At 38.4% G+C, this 13,042-nt stretch overlaps 1 pseudogene; it reads left to right on the top strand.

Moving 5' to 3' along the window:
• The first annotated feature begins 349 nt into the window (after positions 1-349).
• Positions 350-4,212, top strand: LOC101663218 (annotated as a pseudogene).
• The last annotated feature ends 8,830 nt before the right edge of the window (positions 4,213-13,042 follow it).

The following is a 13,042-nucleotide window of genomic DNA, read 5'->3' on the forward strand; positions in this document are numbered from 1 at the left end:
ACCTCCAAAAATATCAATTGTTTGTCAGCTAAGGGACACATAAAATATCTAGATTTCTTGCCCTTAACTTAAGGAATGTCAAGATTACTTTTTGAGAGAGATTAATTAAGGACTAGTCTCAGTAAGGAGAAGATTAAAGACAACCCAAATAACTAACTTTTCAAAAATGCTGTACCTTTCCATTATTCCTTATATCCACTACCACTCTACCCCTTAATACATCTCTCAGATCCCGGGATTCTGAAATTCCCTGCAATATCTCACAGAATTCTCACAGAAGTATTAAGGACATGTCTCACATGTTTGTGGGTGCTGGTGAATCCCAAGCCCCTTGTTCAGACATGAAATCATGTCAGCAGGTGGGGTAGAAGACCGTCAGATGCACCAGCTGAAGCAAGAACAGGAAACGTCAGAAAGTGAAAGCAGAGCTCGCTTGCTTCGCCAGGCCCGAAGTCACCAGGGACACGTCCAAGTGGCAACCCAAAGTCTCTAGCTTGAGAAATAATTTGAGTCGGATTGATATTCTCCACCAGTTAGTGAGTGTTAGTGACTTTTCTGCACATGATCAGTTGGGAAGAAGATGTCACAAAAATGGTTGTGGTGGAGATGTGGTTTTTGCCATTTGCAGCTCATACACCCAGGGGGAAAAAAGCTGGTGGCTTAAATCACACTCTCTAGGATGTTGGGTCCTCAAAATATCTCTCCAACCTTAATCTGGTTTCCAGCATAATCTAAAACTTCCTCAAAATGGGACCATAATCACAGCTGTCAAAGTTAGAATTTACCTCAAATCACCAAAAAGAGATCTTTGGCTAGAAGAGCTATATTGAGTAATTAACTACATCTCAGAAATAAAGGCATAATGCTACATATGAGATAAATTGGCTCCTATCACTAAACATAATACCATGTTTCAGACCTCCTTTTAAGGAGTAGGAGTGGCTGGAATACAGTTTTCTACCTGGTGCTGTTCTAGACACTTGCATTTCTATGACGGCTAATGATTAGGAGGGTTTGTGAATATTTTTCTGTGAAATGCCTTATTTCATTTCAGTCACAAAATCAATAGGAGAGGACAGAATGCCAGCTTAAATTACTTCTGAATTGTTGCCGTAGCATTTATGTGAAATGTTATATTTAACATTTGAATTAGATCACAGGCATCAATTTGAATACTACTCTATAAATTATGTTAATAGATTGAAGAACATAAATATTTTATGGTAGAACACTAAAACCAAGTTGCAAATCATGTTCATTGAAGGCAAACTACTGTGTGCATGTATGAAAGTATTGAAAATAATACATATACCAGATTAATGTTTGCATAAACAGAATTTTTGCGTGGTACTGCATTAGCAAAAGCTGACACAGACTCATCTTATTTTATGATATCCTAGCTAATCTTAAAATATGCTATAAAATTGTAGTTTGCTAAACTAAAACTTTAGAAATGCATTGGTTCCCATATTCATTTGGCATACTGCCCCCTTTTCAGAAAAAACAAAAACAAAACAAACAAACCAACTCATTGTCTTCCTGGCAATTACAAATTTTGTACTATAACTCATAATCCAGGGTACAGTGTTGGTATCCTCCGATTAATACCATTCCTCGTAAGTTTTAAGTTTCCCAGAATTAGTGATTCCTGGATTCTGGCAGAATAATGACTTCAGTTATTTAGTATTGCCCTTTGACATTGATACGAGGCTGGTGATCTTGAGCACACACATCTTATCTGGAATATAGAAGGAGAACCATCAAGGACTATTTCTTCCTTTGTAAAGGATCTGTCCTGATTTCTGGTCTTTTGAGGAAGACTCCATAAACCCAGACTGACTTGTGTTAATTTAGTATGATAATCTAAAACTTTTCTATTTATAGTACAGAAAAAAAACATTAGTATGCCTAATATTTCTGAGGTTTTACCTTGATTTTCCCTCTGGTTCCAGAAATGTTGACATCCCAAGTTAATAGTTTGCTAGAGTTTTTGTTATGACAGCAGCAGCTGCTCTGGGTGCTGAGGAATTGCCTATTTCAGATTGCATTCGTAAGTTTGGAAGTGTTTTTAATCGACTTGTGACTAGTAGGTCAGTTGTGAAATTGGGGTAGTAGTATTCGAAAACCAGTTTTCAAAAACTAGACATGATGCCACTGAACACTGCTACCTGGAAGGAGGAAGATAGGAACTCCTCACGTGCCAGTCAGTTATAGAAAACACCAAAGCTTCTTCTTTAACAGATTTGCTCCTATAAACTGATAAAATTTTAAGAGACACGTTTCGGAGCCAGTACGAAATAGGTTGATATTGCTATTTGGTTGTTGTTGCTTGCTGTACCAATGAGAAGATATGGATATCAGATGTAAATGTATATATTTACATGAAATTGAATTATTTAAATCTTCCCCCATTTCTTCTTATTTTTTGAGAGAAATGGAACTTTCTACTCCTGCCAAAAGTGGCTCCCTCAGACACTCACGGGCAGTTCTACCCTGTCCTTAAACTCACTGTGAGTCAGCATCTACTCTATGGCATTGAGTTTGGGTTTTGTTTTGTTGTTAGTTTGCTCCTTTTTTATTATGGCCTTTGAATGAGTTGCTCCTCTATACATAAAATGGGGTACCTGTGTTTGTATTGAATTTCAGAGAAAGACTACGTCATTCCATATTTCACAAAACTGTCTGAAGGTAAATCTGAGCGGAAGGAAATTCTGACTGATGCCAAACCAAATCTCTTGCTCAGTCAGGTGTCTTTGGTGTTAAGGAAGGAGGGAAAAAAGAGTCAGAAGCATTCATTCTTCCATGCTTCTACTCATTCATAATTTGAACTCAAAGTCCTTTTTCAAATATCTAACACCTTATTTATAGCTGAACGGTCCTCTGTAGTGCATCGGATTGTGTGTTGGGCTGCTAACCACAGTGTCAGTAGTGCAAGCCCGCCAGCCAATCGGCAGGAAAAAGAACCGGCTTTCTGTTCATGTGAAGATGTTCCGTTTCAGAAACCCAAAGCAGCATCTCTATTCTGCCATCAGAGTCACTATAAGTCAGAATTGATTAGATGGCAATGAGTTTGGCTTGAAGTTTATATCTGTGGACATTTCTATTGCTCAATGCCAGCTATAATATTACTTTTGTTCATTATTAATTCTTCAGAGAATCACAGTGGACTGTTTTAGAGAAAATTATGGCCGCATGAGATGGAAAAATATTTGCTTATTCTAAATATCATTGTTGCCAAAACAATTTGTTTAAATAAGTAAAGAATAATCAATTAAATATTAACTGTTACTCAGAGTGTTCTTCTAAGATCTCCCTCCTTTATTTCTATATATTATGCATATAAACATTAATTTCTCAGTCTTTTATTTTGGCTACTACTCTTCTTAAAAACGTTTGGAGACCACTGTTAAAGTATTTCATACAGCTCTCCCCTGCCATCCTCTCCTCCTGCAACCCCACGTGGACCACCAAGAAGGGCTGGGTTTATAAACCAGAAAAGGTTACATGGACAGAAGTGGCTGGAACCATTCGGGATGGACTATGAGCCTACACAGCTCTCCATTCCCTTTCTCATCTTGTTCCTGGGAACTCGGTGCTGATCATGGATGGAACAAGTGCTTTGGAGATGATAGCTATTCAGTTAGCCCACCACAGAGGAGCCCCAGTGATTTCAACAGCATGCAGCCTGGAAGACAAGCAGTTCCTTGCAAGAGGTAGGCCTACTATAGCCCGAGAGATCGACATCTCTACTGGGAAAGTCCACGTGGCTGAAAGCTGTTTGGAAGAGACAGGTGGCCTAGGAGTTGATACTGTCCTAGATGCTGGAGTGAGATTTTACAGTAGAGATGATGAACCTGCTGTAAAATTACAACTACTGCTGTATAAACAGGAGAAGGTCACCCTTCTGGCTGTTGGAGGCCCCTGGGTAACAAGAGAAGAACACCTTCCTTTGGATCCTCCAGATACCAACTGCATCTTTCCTGAATGAGGAAGTGTGGAATTTGTCAAAGGTACAGCAGGGGACATACTTTTCTGTGTATCTTAAAAGATGTGATGGAGAAGCTATCAAATGGTGTTTTCAGACTTAAGTTGGAAGAACCCCTTCCACTGTATGAAGCCAAAGTTTCCATGGAAGTTGTTTAAAAACCCCAAGAAAGAAAAAGCAAGTTGTTCAGTTGGAATTTGATTCTTCCTCAGACCTCAGTAGGATGAACAGTCCTTGAAGCCTAAGTTCCCTCAGAAGTTGTTCCCCAGAAAGGGAAGATAAAAACAAATCCTTTGGAAACATGTTCTCCTGCTGCTAAGGCAAGATGCTCTGAGTTATTTGAAAAGTATATCACTGCGCAAAAGGTCAAGATCTTTCTATAACATCTGAAGGGGGTATTCTGAAAGTCTTTTTTTCTCTATACATTTGCCTCTGCTGTAAAATACTTACCTGAAGAAAAACTCCTTACAGCCAAAGCCACCCTGCTCTATCACTAGCTATATGTGTAGTTTGTTGCTGTCAGAATGTTGTTTTGTATCAATTCCATTCTGAATATGTATATATATGTATATATATTTCCTTGGGTAGTTTTCAAACTTTAAAAATTAAATTATAAAATTTAATATCTTTAACAATGATTACAAACTTTCATTAGCAGTGAATTAAATCAATCCAAAACTCAGTTGCAAAAATCAAGTAAAAGTACTTTCCACTACACAAATGAAAAAGTTGGCAGTTACCATTTTTAATAAACAAGTAAAATATTTGGGAAAATAATCAAACACAAATAATTTGTAGTTATAAATATTGACCAAAATCAAATAATAAATTGAGAACTATTCTTTTAAAATATGGCAAAATTGAATAAAGGTCATGTGAGTCCTTAGACTTTATGCTTTAAATACTCTGTTTTCCTGCCACCTGTCTGTTAGCTTGTCATACTGTGACTGCTTATGTGTTCCTCTGATACTGAGGGTTGTATCGCTGCTATTTCAAATGCTAAAAGATTTACTCAAAGTGAGCAGACTTCAGCAGAGTTTCCAGGCTAAGAACAGACTATGTAGAAGCAATAGGCTGTCCACTTCAAAGGAATCAACCACTGAAAACCTTATTGATAGCTTCAAAATATTGTTGGTTATTGAAATCTAATAATTAGAAGCAGAACACTGTTAGAGATGGTGTTAGTAGGAGAACTCCTAAGTTTGAAAGGAACTCAAACCAGGAAGAAAGAAGAGCTGCCTTCTGAAAGTACAGCTGACTGGAATGATGCAGGTGCAATATGGGAGTAAAGCCTTTGGGTTGGTTATTCATTTGCTTATGGAGCACAACTCAAGATGAAAAGAAACAGCTGCAAACATCAATGAATATTTGGAACTTAGAAGGTATGAAGTATGAATCCTGGAAAATGAGAAGCCATTAAAATGAAATGGAATGCATAAAGGTCAACTTTCCAGCCATTAGCTTTAATGAACTGGTATTGACCATTAAGAATCAGAAAATCACACGGTTTACTATGTTGAGGATGAGATGATGAAGATGAAAGGCATTGCATCCATCAGCAAAAAGAGCATTCCAAGAACTATGTTAAAGTATGGTGCTGTCTGTGATAGGATAATGTCTAGCCTGATTCAAGGAAATCCAATCAATGCAATTATTATTCAGACCTATGCAGCAAACACTGAAGTGAGTGATGGATAAATTGGATAATTCTATCAGCATCTTCAGGATGAAATGGCTCAATAGTGCTGCATTTATAATGACTAGCTATTGGAATGCAAAAGTTGGAAACCAAGAGGAGGGAACAGAGGGAGGAAAATATTGTTTGGTAATGGAAACAAAGCTGGAGATTTCATGATAGAATTGTGAAAGGCATATTACTTCTGCACAAAACATACATTTTCTTCAATAATATAAACAGCAACTTTTATGTGGAATTTTCCAGATGGAATACACAGATCTCAAATTAAATATAGTTGTGGGAAGAAATGATGGATAAACTCAATATATAGCAGTAAAACTAGACCAGGGACTGACTGTGGAACATGCAATCCATTGTTCACATATGAGTACAGGTTGAAACAAGAAAATGTAAACGAGTCCATGATAGCCAAAATACAGCCCTAAGGATATCCTACCCAAATGTCAAGAACATCTCAAGAACAGTTTTAAAGTATTAAGCACTAAGGACAAAAGAGCTGTGGAATGGTATCAAGAACATCGACATGAAGAAAACAAAAAGAATTAAAAAGGCATGAAAAAAGATCAAAGCTGATGTCAGATGAGTCTTTGAAACTTGGTTATGATTGTAAAGACATGTGAAGAAAAACAAAAGCAAAAAAAGGATGGAAAGATTTGAACAAATAATTTCAGAAGGAAGCTTGAGAAGACAAAGTAGAATATTATGATGTAATGTGAAAGGATGTAGAGTTAGAAACCAACAAGGAAGAACATCAGCATATCTTACACTGAAAGAAGTAAAGAAAAATAAAATCAAGCCTCAAGTTGCAACACTGAAATGCTCCATGAGCGAAATACCAATTGATGCAGGAAGCATCAGAATTAGATGGAAAGAATACAGAATCACTGTTTCATGAAGATCTAGTCAACATTCAACCATTATAAGAGGTAGCAATGGTGCTGAAGGAAGTAGGCTAAGCTGAACTGAAAGCATTAGCCAAAAACAAGGCACCAGGAATTGATGGAGTTGATGATGCACTGGAAGCACACACTTGTTTTGATTTGTTTTTTTAAATAAATTTATTGGGGCTCATACAACTCTTATCACAATCCATACATACATCAATTGTGTACAGCAAACATACATTTGTTGCCCTCATCATTCTCAAAATTCACTTTCTGCTTGGGTTACTGGAATCAGCTCCTCATTTTCCTTTTTCCCCTATTCCTCTCTCCCCATTGCCACCTCCCTCATGAACCCTTAATAATTTATAAATTATTTTATCTTATCTTACACTGTCCGGCATTTCCCTTCACCCACTTTTCTGTTGCCCATACCCCAGGGAGGAAGTTATATGTAGATCCTTGTGATCGGTTCCTCCTTTCTACCCACCTTTCCCTCCTGGTATCACCACTCTCACCGCTGGTCCTGAGGGGTTCATCTGTCCTGGATTCCCTGTGCTTCCAGTTCCCATCTGTACCGCTGTGCATCCTCTGGTCTAACCAGGTTTGCAAGGTAGAATTGTGATCATGATAGTTGGGAGGGGAAGCCTTTAAGAACTAGAGGAAGGTTGTGAGTTTCATTATTGCTACTCTGAACCCTGAGTGACTCATCTCCTCCCCACTACCCCTCTGCAAGGGATGTCCAGTTGTCTACAGATGGGCATTGGGTCCCCATTACACGCTCCCCTCATTCATGATGATGTGATCCCCCCACCCTCCACGTCTTTGGTGCTTGAAACCTGGTCCCCTCAGCCCTTCATGATCACACATGTTGGTGTGCTGCTTCCATGTGGGCTTTGTTGCTTATGGGCTAGATGGCACTTGTTTACTTTCAAGCCTTAAGACCCCAGATACTATATCTCTCAATAGCCGGGCACCATCAGCCTTCATTACCACACTTACTTATGCACACATTCTTCTTCAGCGTTTGTATGGGGAAGGTGATCACACAATGATGGTTTTTGTTCTTTGGTGTCTGCCAACTGATCCCTTCAACACCTCATGTTCACTCAAGCATAAAATTTGGATGACAGCTACTCAGCCAGCTGATGGGAAGAGGTCCATATTTGTACCCACTCCAAAGAAATATGACCCACCAGAATGGTCAAACTATAGAAAAATATCATTGACATCACATGCAAGTAAAACTTTGCTGAAGATCATCCAACAAGGGCTGCAGCAGTACATTGACAGGGAGCTGACAGAGATTCAGGCCGGATTCTGAAGAGGCCATGGAAAAAGAGATAAAATGGCTGATGTCAGATGGATCTTGGTGCAAAACAGAGAATACAGAAAGATGCTTGTGTTTCATTGACTGTGCCACTGAATTTGATTGTGTTGGTGATTACAAACTACAGAGAACTTTGAAAAGATTGGAGTTCAAGAACCTTTCATTGTATTTACATAGAACCTGCACATGAATCAAGAGGCTGTTGTGACAACAGAGTAAGAGGATACTGCATGGTTTTAAATCAGGAAAGGGCACCACTCTCACTATATTCCATGTGTATGCTGAGCAAATAATCCGAGAAGTTGGATTATATGAAGAAGAACATGGTATCAGGATTGGAGTAAGGCTTATTAACAATTTATAATACGCAAAAATCACAGCATTGCTTGCAAAAGTGAAGAGGACTCGAAGTGCTTGTTGATGAAGATCAAGGACTGCAGACTTCAGTATGGATCACAAGTCAATGTAAAGCAGACCCACGTCTTCACAACTGGACCAGTAGGTAACATCATCACAAATGGAGAAAAGTTTAACGTGCTTAAGGATTTGATCTTGCTTGAAACCTCAATCAATGCTCGTGGAAGCATCAGTCAAGAGATAGAAGGATGCATTCATTGGGGATATCAGATGTACCAGGCTACTTTCCAGTGCTCGAGAGCAAGAATGCCTCTTTGAGGACTGTCAGAAGATAAAATAAATCTGTCTTGGAAGAAGCACAGTCAGAATGCTCCTTGGAAGCAGGATGGAGAGAGTTTTTCTCCAGTATTTTGGTCATGTTTTCAAGAAAGACCAACTTCTTAAAAAGGAAATCCTGCTTGGTAAAGTAGAAGGTCAGGTCAAAAGAGGAAAACCTTGAAATAGAGAGACTAACGGAGCAGTTGCAGCAATTGGCTCAACCCTCACTAGTCTCTAGGGAAGGACATCGGTGCTTAGTAAAGTGGAGTGGCAGGGCAAGAGAACAAGGCTCTTGACAAGATGGATTGATCCTGTGGCTACAACAAGGGACTCAGGTATAGAACAATTGTGAGGAAGGCTTAGCACAGAACAGTGCTTTGCTCTGTCGTGCACAGGGTCTTTGTGGGCTGGAACCAACACCACGGCATGTAGCAACACCACCAACAAACCTACCTGTAGTCAAGAGGCCTTTGAGATTTAAATTGGGAGGAAAATTTGACAAGTATCCTTTTCCAACAGGAAAACAGCTCTGGTGGTGCTGTTGGCTGGTCACGAAACTGTCTCCACTCCTGCAGAGATCCCCCCCGCCCCCACGCTTGGAAGTGGAGGGGGCTCTGACATGGAGCTGATGCAATGGCAGTAGGCTTTCCTGATGTGTAAGGCAGATTTATGCAGGCATAGAGCCGTTTTTAAGGCGCTTCCAGTTTGATTATGTTTCTCATGGCTAATATTTGATTTTATGGATACTTTTAAAAAACTAAAATAAAAAATTATGGTTGTTATTACTTTTTCTATTTAATATGTGTTATTTTTATGAGTCGCCTAGGAATGGCACAAAACAATACATTTGTGGAACAAATTGCCCATAGTTTATTTCTTCAAATTAGGGTAGATGATACAAATAACACTTTAATGTAGCAAAAAGGTTTAAATGTTTAAGATGGAAGTGACAGATTTTTTGTTTGGAGGCTCTTTTTAGAATCTCTCCTACCTTTTTCTACTGGACCCTTCAACCGGAGACCCTTGTGACAGGCTATCATCTTGAATGGATTCTTTAAAAAGTAACTTAGTGTCCGCACCCTCACTTTCCCTTTCACCGCATTCAGTGAAGGTGGCTGTCCTCTTGGGAGCTCACAAGCTAAGTCTTCTTCTGAGTATCCCATGGCACTGCTTGGGAGGTCCCTCGCTAGTCCATAGAAATACGCACAAGTCTAACCTCTCTCCTTCCCACCAAGTATAGTCATATGCAGGATGTTACATTTAAACTTTTATGAATGAGAATAAACTATAAATTCCTAAGAAAAGTAAAAGGAGCACCGTGGAGAAAATTCTGACTTATACTGACCCTACAATAAAGAATAGAACTTCTCTCTAGGGTTTTGGGGGCTGTAAATCTTCCATGGAGGATTCAGCCTGATCTTTCTCCTGGTGAGTGACTGGTGGTTTCGAACTGCTGATCTTGCAATTAGGAGCCCTATGGGTAACCCACTAGGCCACCAGCGCTCCTTACTCTTGGTGTTCTTCCCAGATATCAAGGTATAGAGTATTCTCCTGAATCTTCTTCTACTTGTTTTAGAATGAAATGAAATAATCCTGTTCCTAATCTACAGAACAAGAAGAAGCCATAGCGCATCTTCTTTCCTCTCATGAAGGAATTCTTACTCTTTAGTCACATTTTTAAATGAATTCTTAAATTTCTGTTATGTACCTTTCATATCCATGATACATTCACAAGTCTGATTTAACAATCTGTTAATATGTGTCACAATTTATTTGCCACACATTATGTGGTCCTGAGAGTTTGACTTCTCTATCAGTATATATGACAGAAAAGATCATTGCTGTTGTAATTTGAAGTATTATGTATGGAAATATATTACATACTATTTCTATTTAAAAAAAAAGAAACCATTGATAAAACATACTGCTTTCAAAATAGTTATATAAAAATCTGAGTCATAAATATATCTTTGATGAATTTTACTTTTTGCAATCTTCCTTCCTTCCTTCCTTCCTCTCTCTTGTCAGAATAGGATGAATTGAAGAGTTTGCCTTCTGTTCCTTATTATGTAGCAATTTTGGCATTATTGTTTTCTCCACAAAGACTTGAAACCTTCAATTCTAATCAAGTAATCTGTCTTGATGTTTTTCTCTAGAGCTTAACTGTATCCGGATTTCACCATGTTATAGGTGAGATGAGCAAAAATCATTTTTTTAATGAAAGAATGCATTAGATTTTTAGGTACTCAACATGTTTTGAATAGGGACTGCTTTTATTTTATTTTTCAAAATACAATTTAGGTTTTAGAAGTAAGGTACTGAACATTAGAACCCCTTCATTTTACGAGGACTATAAATTTCTCTGAAGTCATCACTTCTGATATTTCAAGAGAGGAAATTCCCATTCTGTGGTGCTTCAAATAAAAGTTTGTTTTGTTTTGTAATCCAGTAAAATTTCAGAATACCCGTGCCGTTTTGATTAATTTCAATTTGCAAGGGCACTAAATGGAAACACCATTAAAATATCTCCTACTTTCCCCAATATCTCACAGAAAACTCACAAGTGGATTTAGCTCTAGAGTGGATTCAGACTCATAGCAACCCTATGTAGGCTTTACAAGTACATAAACTTTACCGCAACCGCAATCCTCCTCCTCCTCCCATACAAAGGCTGGTAGTGGTGCACTGCTGTCTATTGGTTAGGATCTCAGTGCACAGCCACCACACCACCTGGGTTCCTTTCTCTAATCAACAAAACCAAACGTACTGCCATCAAGTCAATTTAAATCAGGTGCCCTGGTTGCGTAGTATTAATGACACTTTATGCTGCTACCTGCAAGCTTGGCAGCTCCAAGTGGGACAAAGATGAGGCTTTCTACTGATGTCAACAGTTAGAGCTCAGACACGCACAGGAGATTTGTACTCTTGTAGGGCTCTATGAATTTCTTTAATAGGAGACAAAAGATCCCATAGCGATTTCTTTTGCTTTTTTTTTTTTTGCATGTTAAAGACAGAAACAATTTTTTCATCAATTGAAAAATGGATTACATTTTGAAGCCACTTTGTAGTCATTTTATTTTCTAAAACATTATTTGTGTCATTCTCATAAGAAGCAATAATGTAAATATCTGGATTTTAAAAAACTCCATTGTTATTTTAACATTCTTTGGAACATCAATTTTTTTCATAACCTTGTATCTATTTATAAACTTCTATTTTTTGGCAATTTGAAACAAAATATAAGAGAGAAAATAAAGAAGCCTTACTCAACTTAGTCCAAAATGACTCAGATCAAATGAAGCTTGTTTACATTATTTCTGCTGAAAGTCCACTTAAACCCGTTTATGCAGTATTTCTGGAAACTGACAGGGAGGAAAATATTTCCCCTGGGCACCTGGTCAAAAGTTGTTTGCTGTTTTCTGTTGATGATTTTCTTCTCCTCACTTGCTCACAACAATGAGCAGTCAGAAAATCAAACATTATTGAATGGCTGTACCTGCCACAAATGGTGACTAGATCACAATCAATAGATCTTAGAGGAAACTAACTCTCTTAGAATACTTTAAGATATTGGAAAGCAATTATTTCACTGATACAGACATCATTTCAATATGATTCCCTTCTTCATGTGGGAAGTTGAGAAACTGACCTCGAGAAAAATGGAAATGCGTTGGACGTGTTGGTTGTTGTTGGGTGCCGTCCGTTCAAATGAGGACTCCTTACATTCAGCTCAGCGAAACAAAGCCTGCTCCTGAGCCTCCCACACCATCAGGCCTAGGTCCCAGCCTGCTGTCGCAGTCTCGGTGTCCCACTGTCCTGTTGAGGCCCTTCCTCTTTTACACTGACCTTCTACTTTATCAAGCACGTTATTCCCTCGGGACTGGTCCCTTCTGAGAAAATGTTCAAAGCAACTGAATTCTGACCATCCTTGCTTCTAACATGCAAATGTTTATCAAAGTAGCATTTGGGTTGGCTGATATTACACATGTAATGAGATGTTTCTTGACCAAATTCATCCTTGTCTTTTTTTTCCCCCTCTCATCTGAAGATTGATACTTCACTTGTAGGAAAAGGATACTTCGTCATCTATGTGCCCTAACATTGGGTTGCCATCCTCTATAAAGTATGAGTGTTTAGTAAGTGTGGATCATCAAAGAGAAAAAATAAAATTTCATCTGTATTTTAAAAGACTTATTAATGTTCAATGTATTTAGTGTTAAATTAACCTATGGAAAATTAATGATTCTGTTAGATTAAATTTTTTGTTGTTGTTAGGTGCCATTAGGTCAGTTGGACCCCATAGAAACATATGCACAAAACAAGGAAGCACTGCTTGGTCCTAAATGATCCTCATAGTTAGGCCTGTGCTTGAACCATTGTTGCAGCCACTGTGCCAATCCATTTCCTGACTGCCTTCCCCCTTTTTTCTGTCCCTCTACTTTACCAGGTATTATGTCTTTCTCCAGAGATTG

Source organism: Echinops telfairi, unplaced genomic scaffold (genome assembly GCF_000313985.2).
Source record: "Echinops telfairi isolate 266 unplaced genomic scaffold, ASM31398v2 ScPeMD7_9;HRSCAF=40, whole genome shotgun sequence".
Classification (NCBI taxonomy): Eukaryota; Metazoa; Chordata; class Mammalia; order Afrosoricida; family Tenrecidae; genus Echinops; species Echinops telfairi.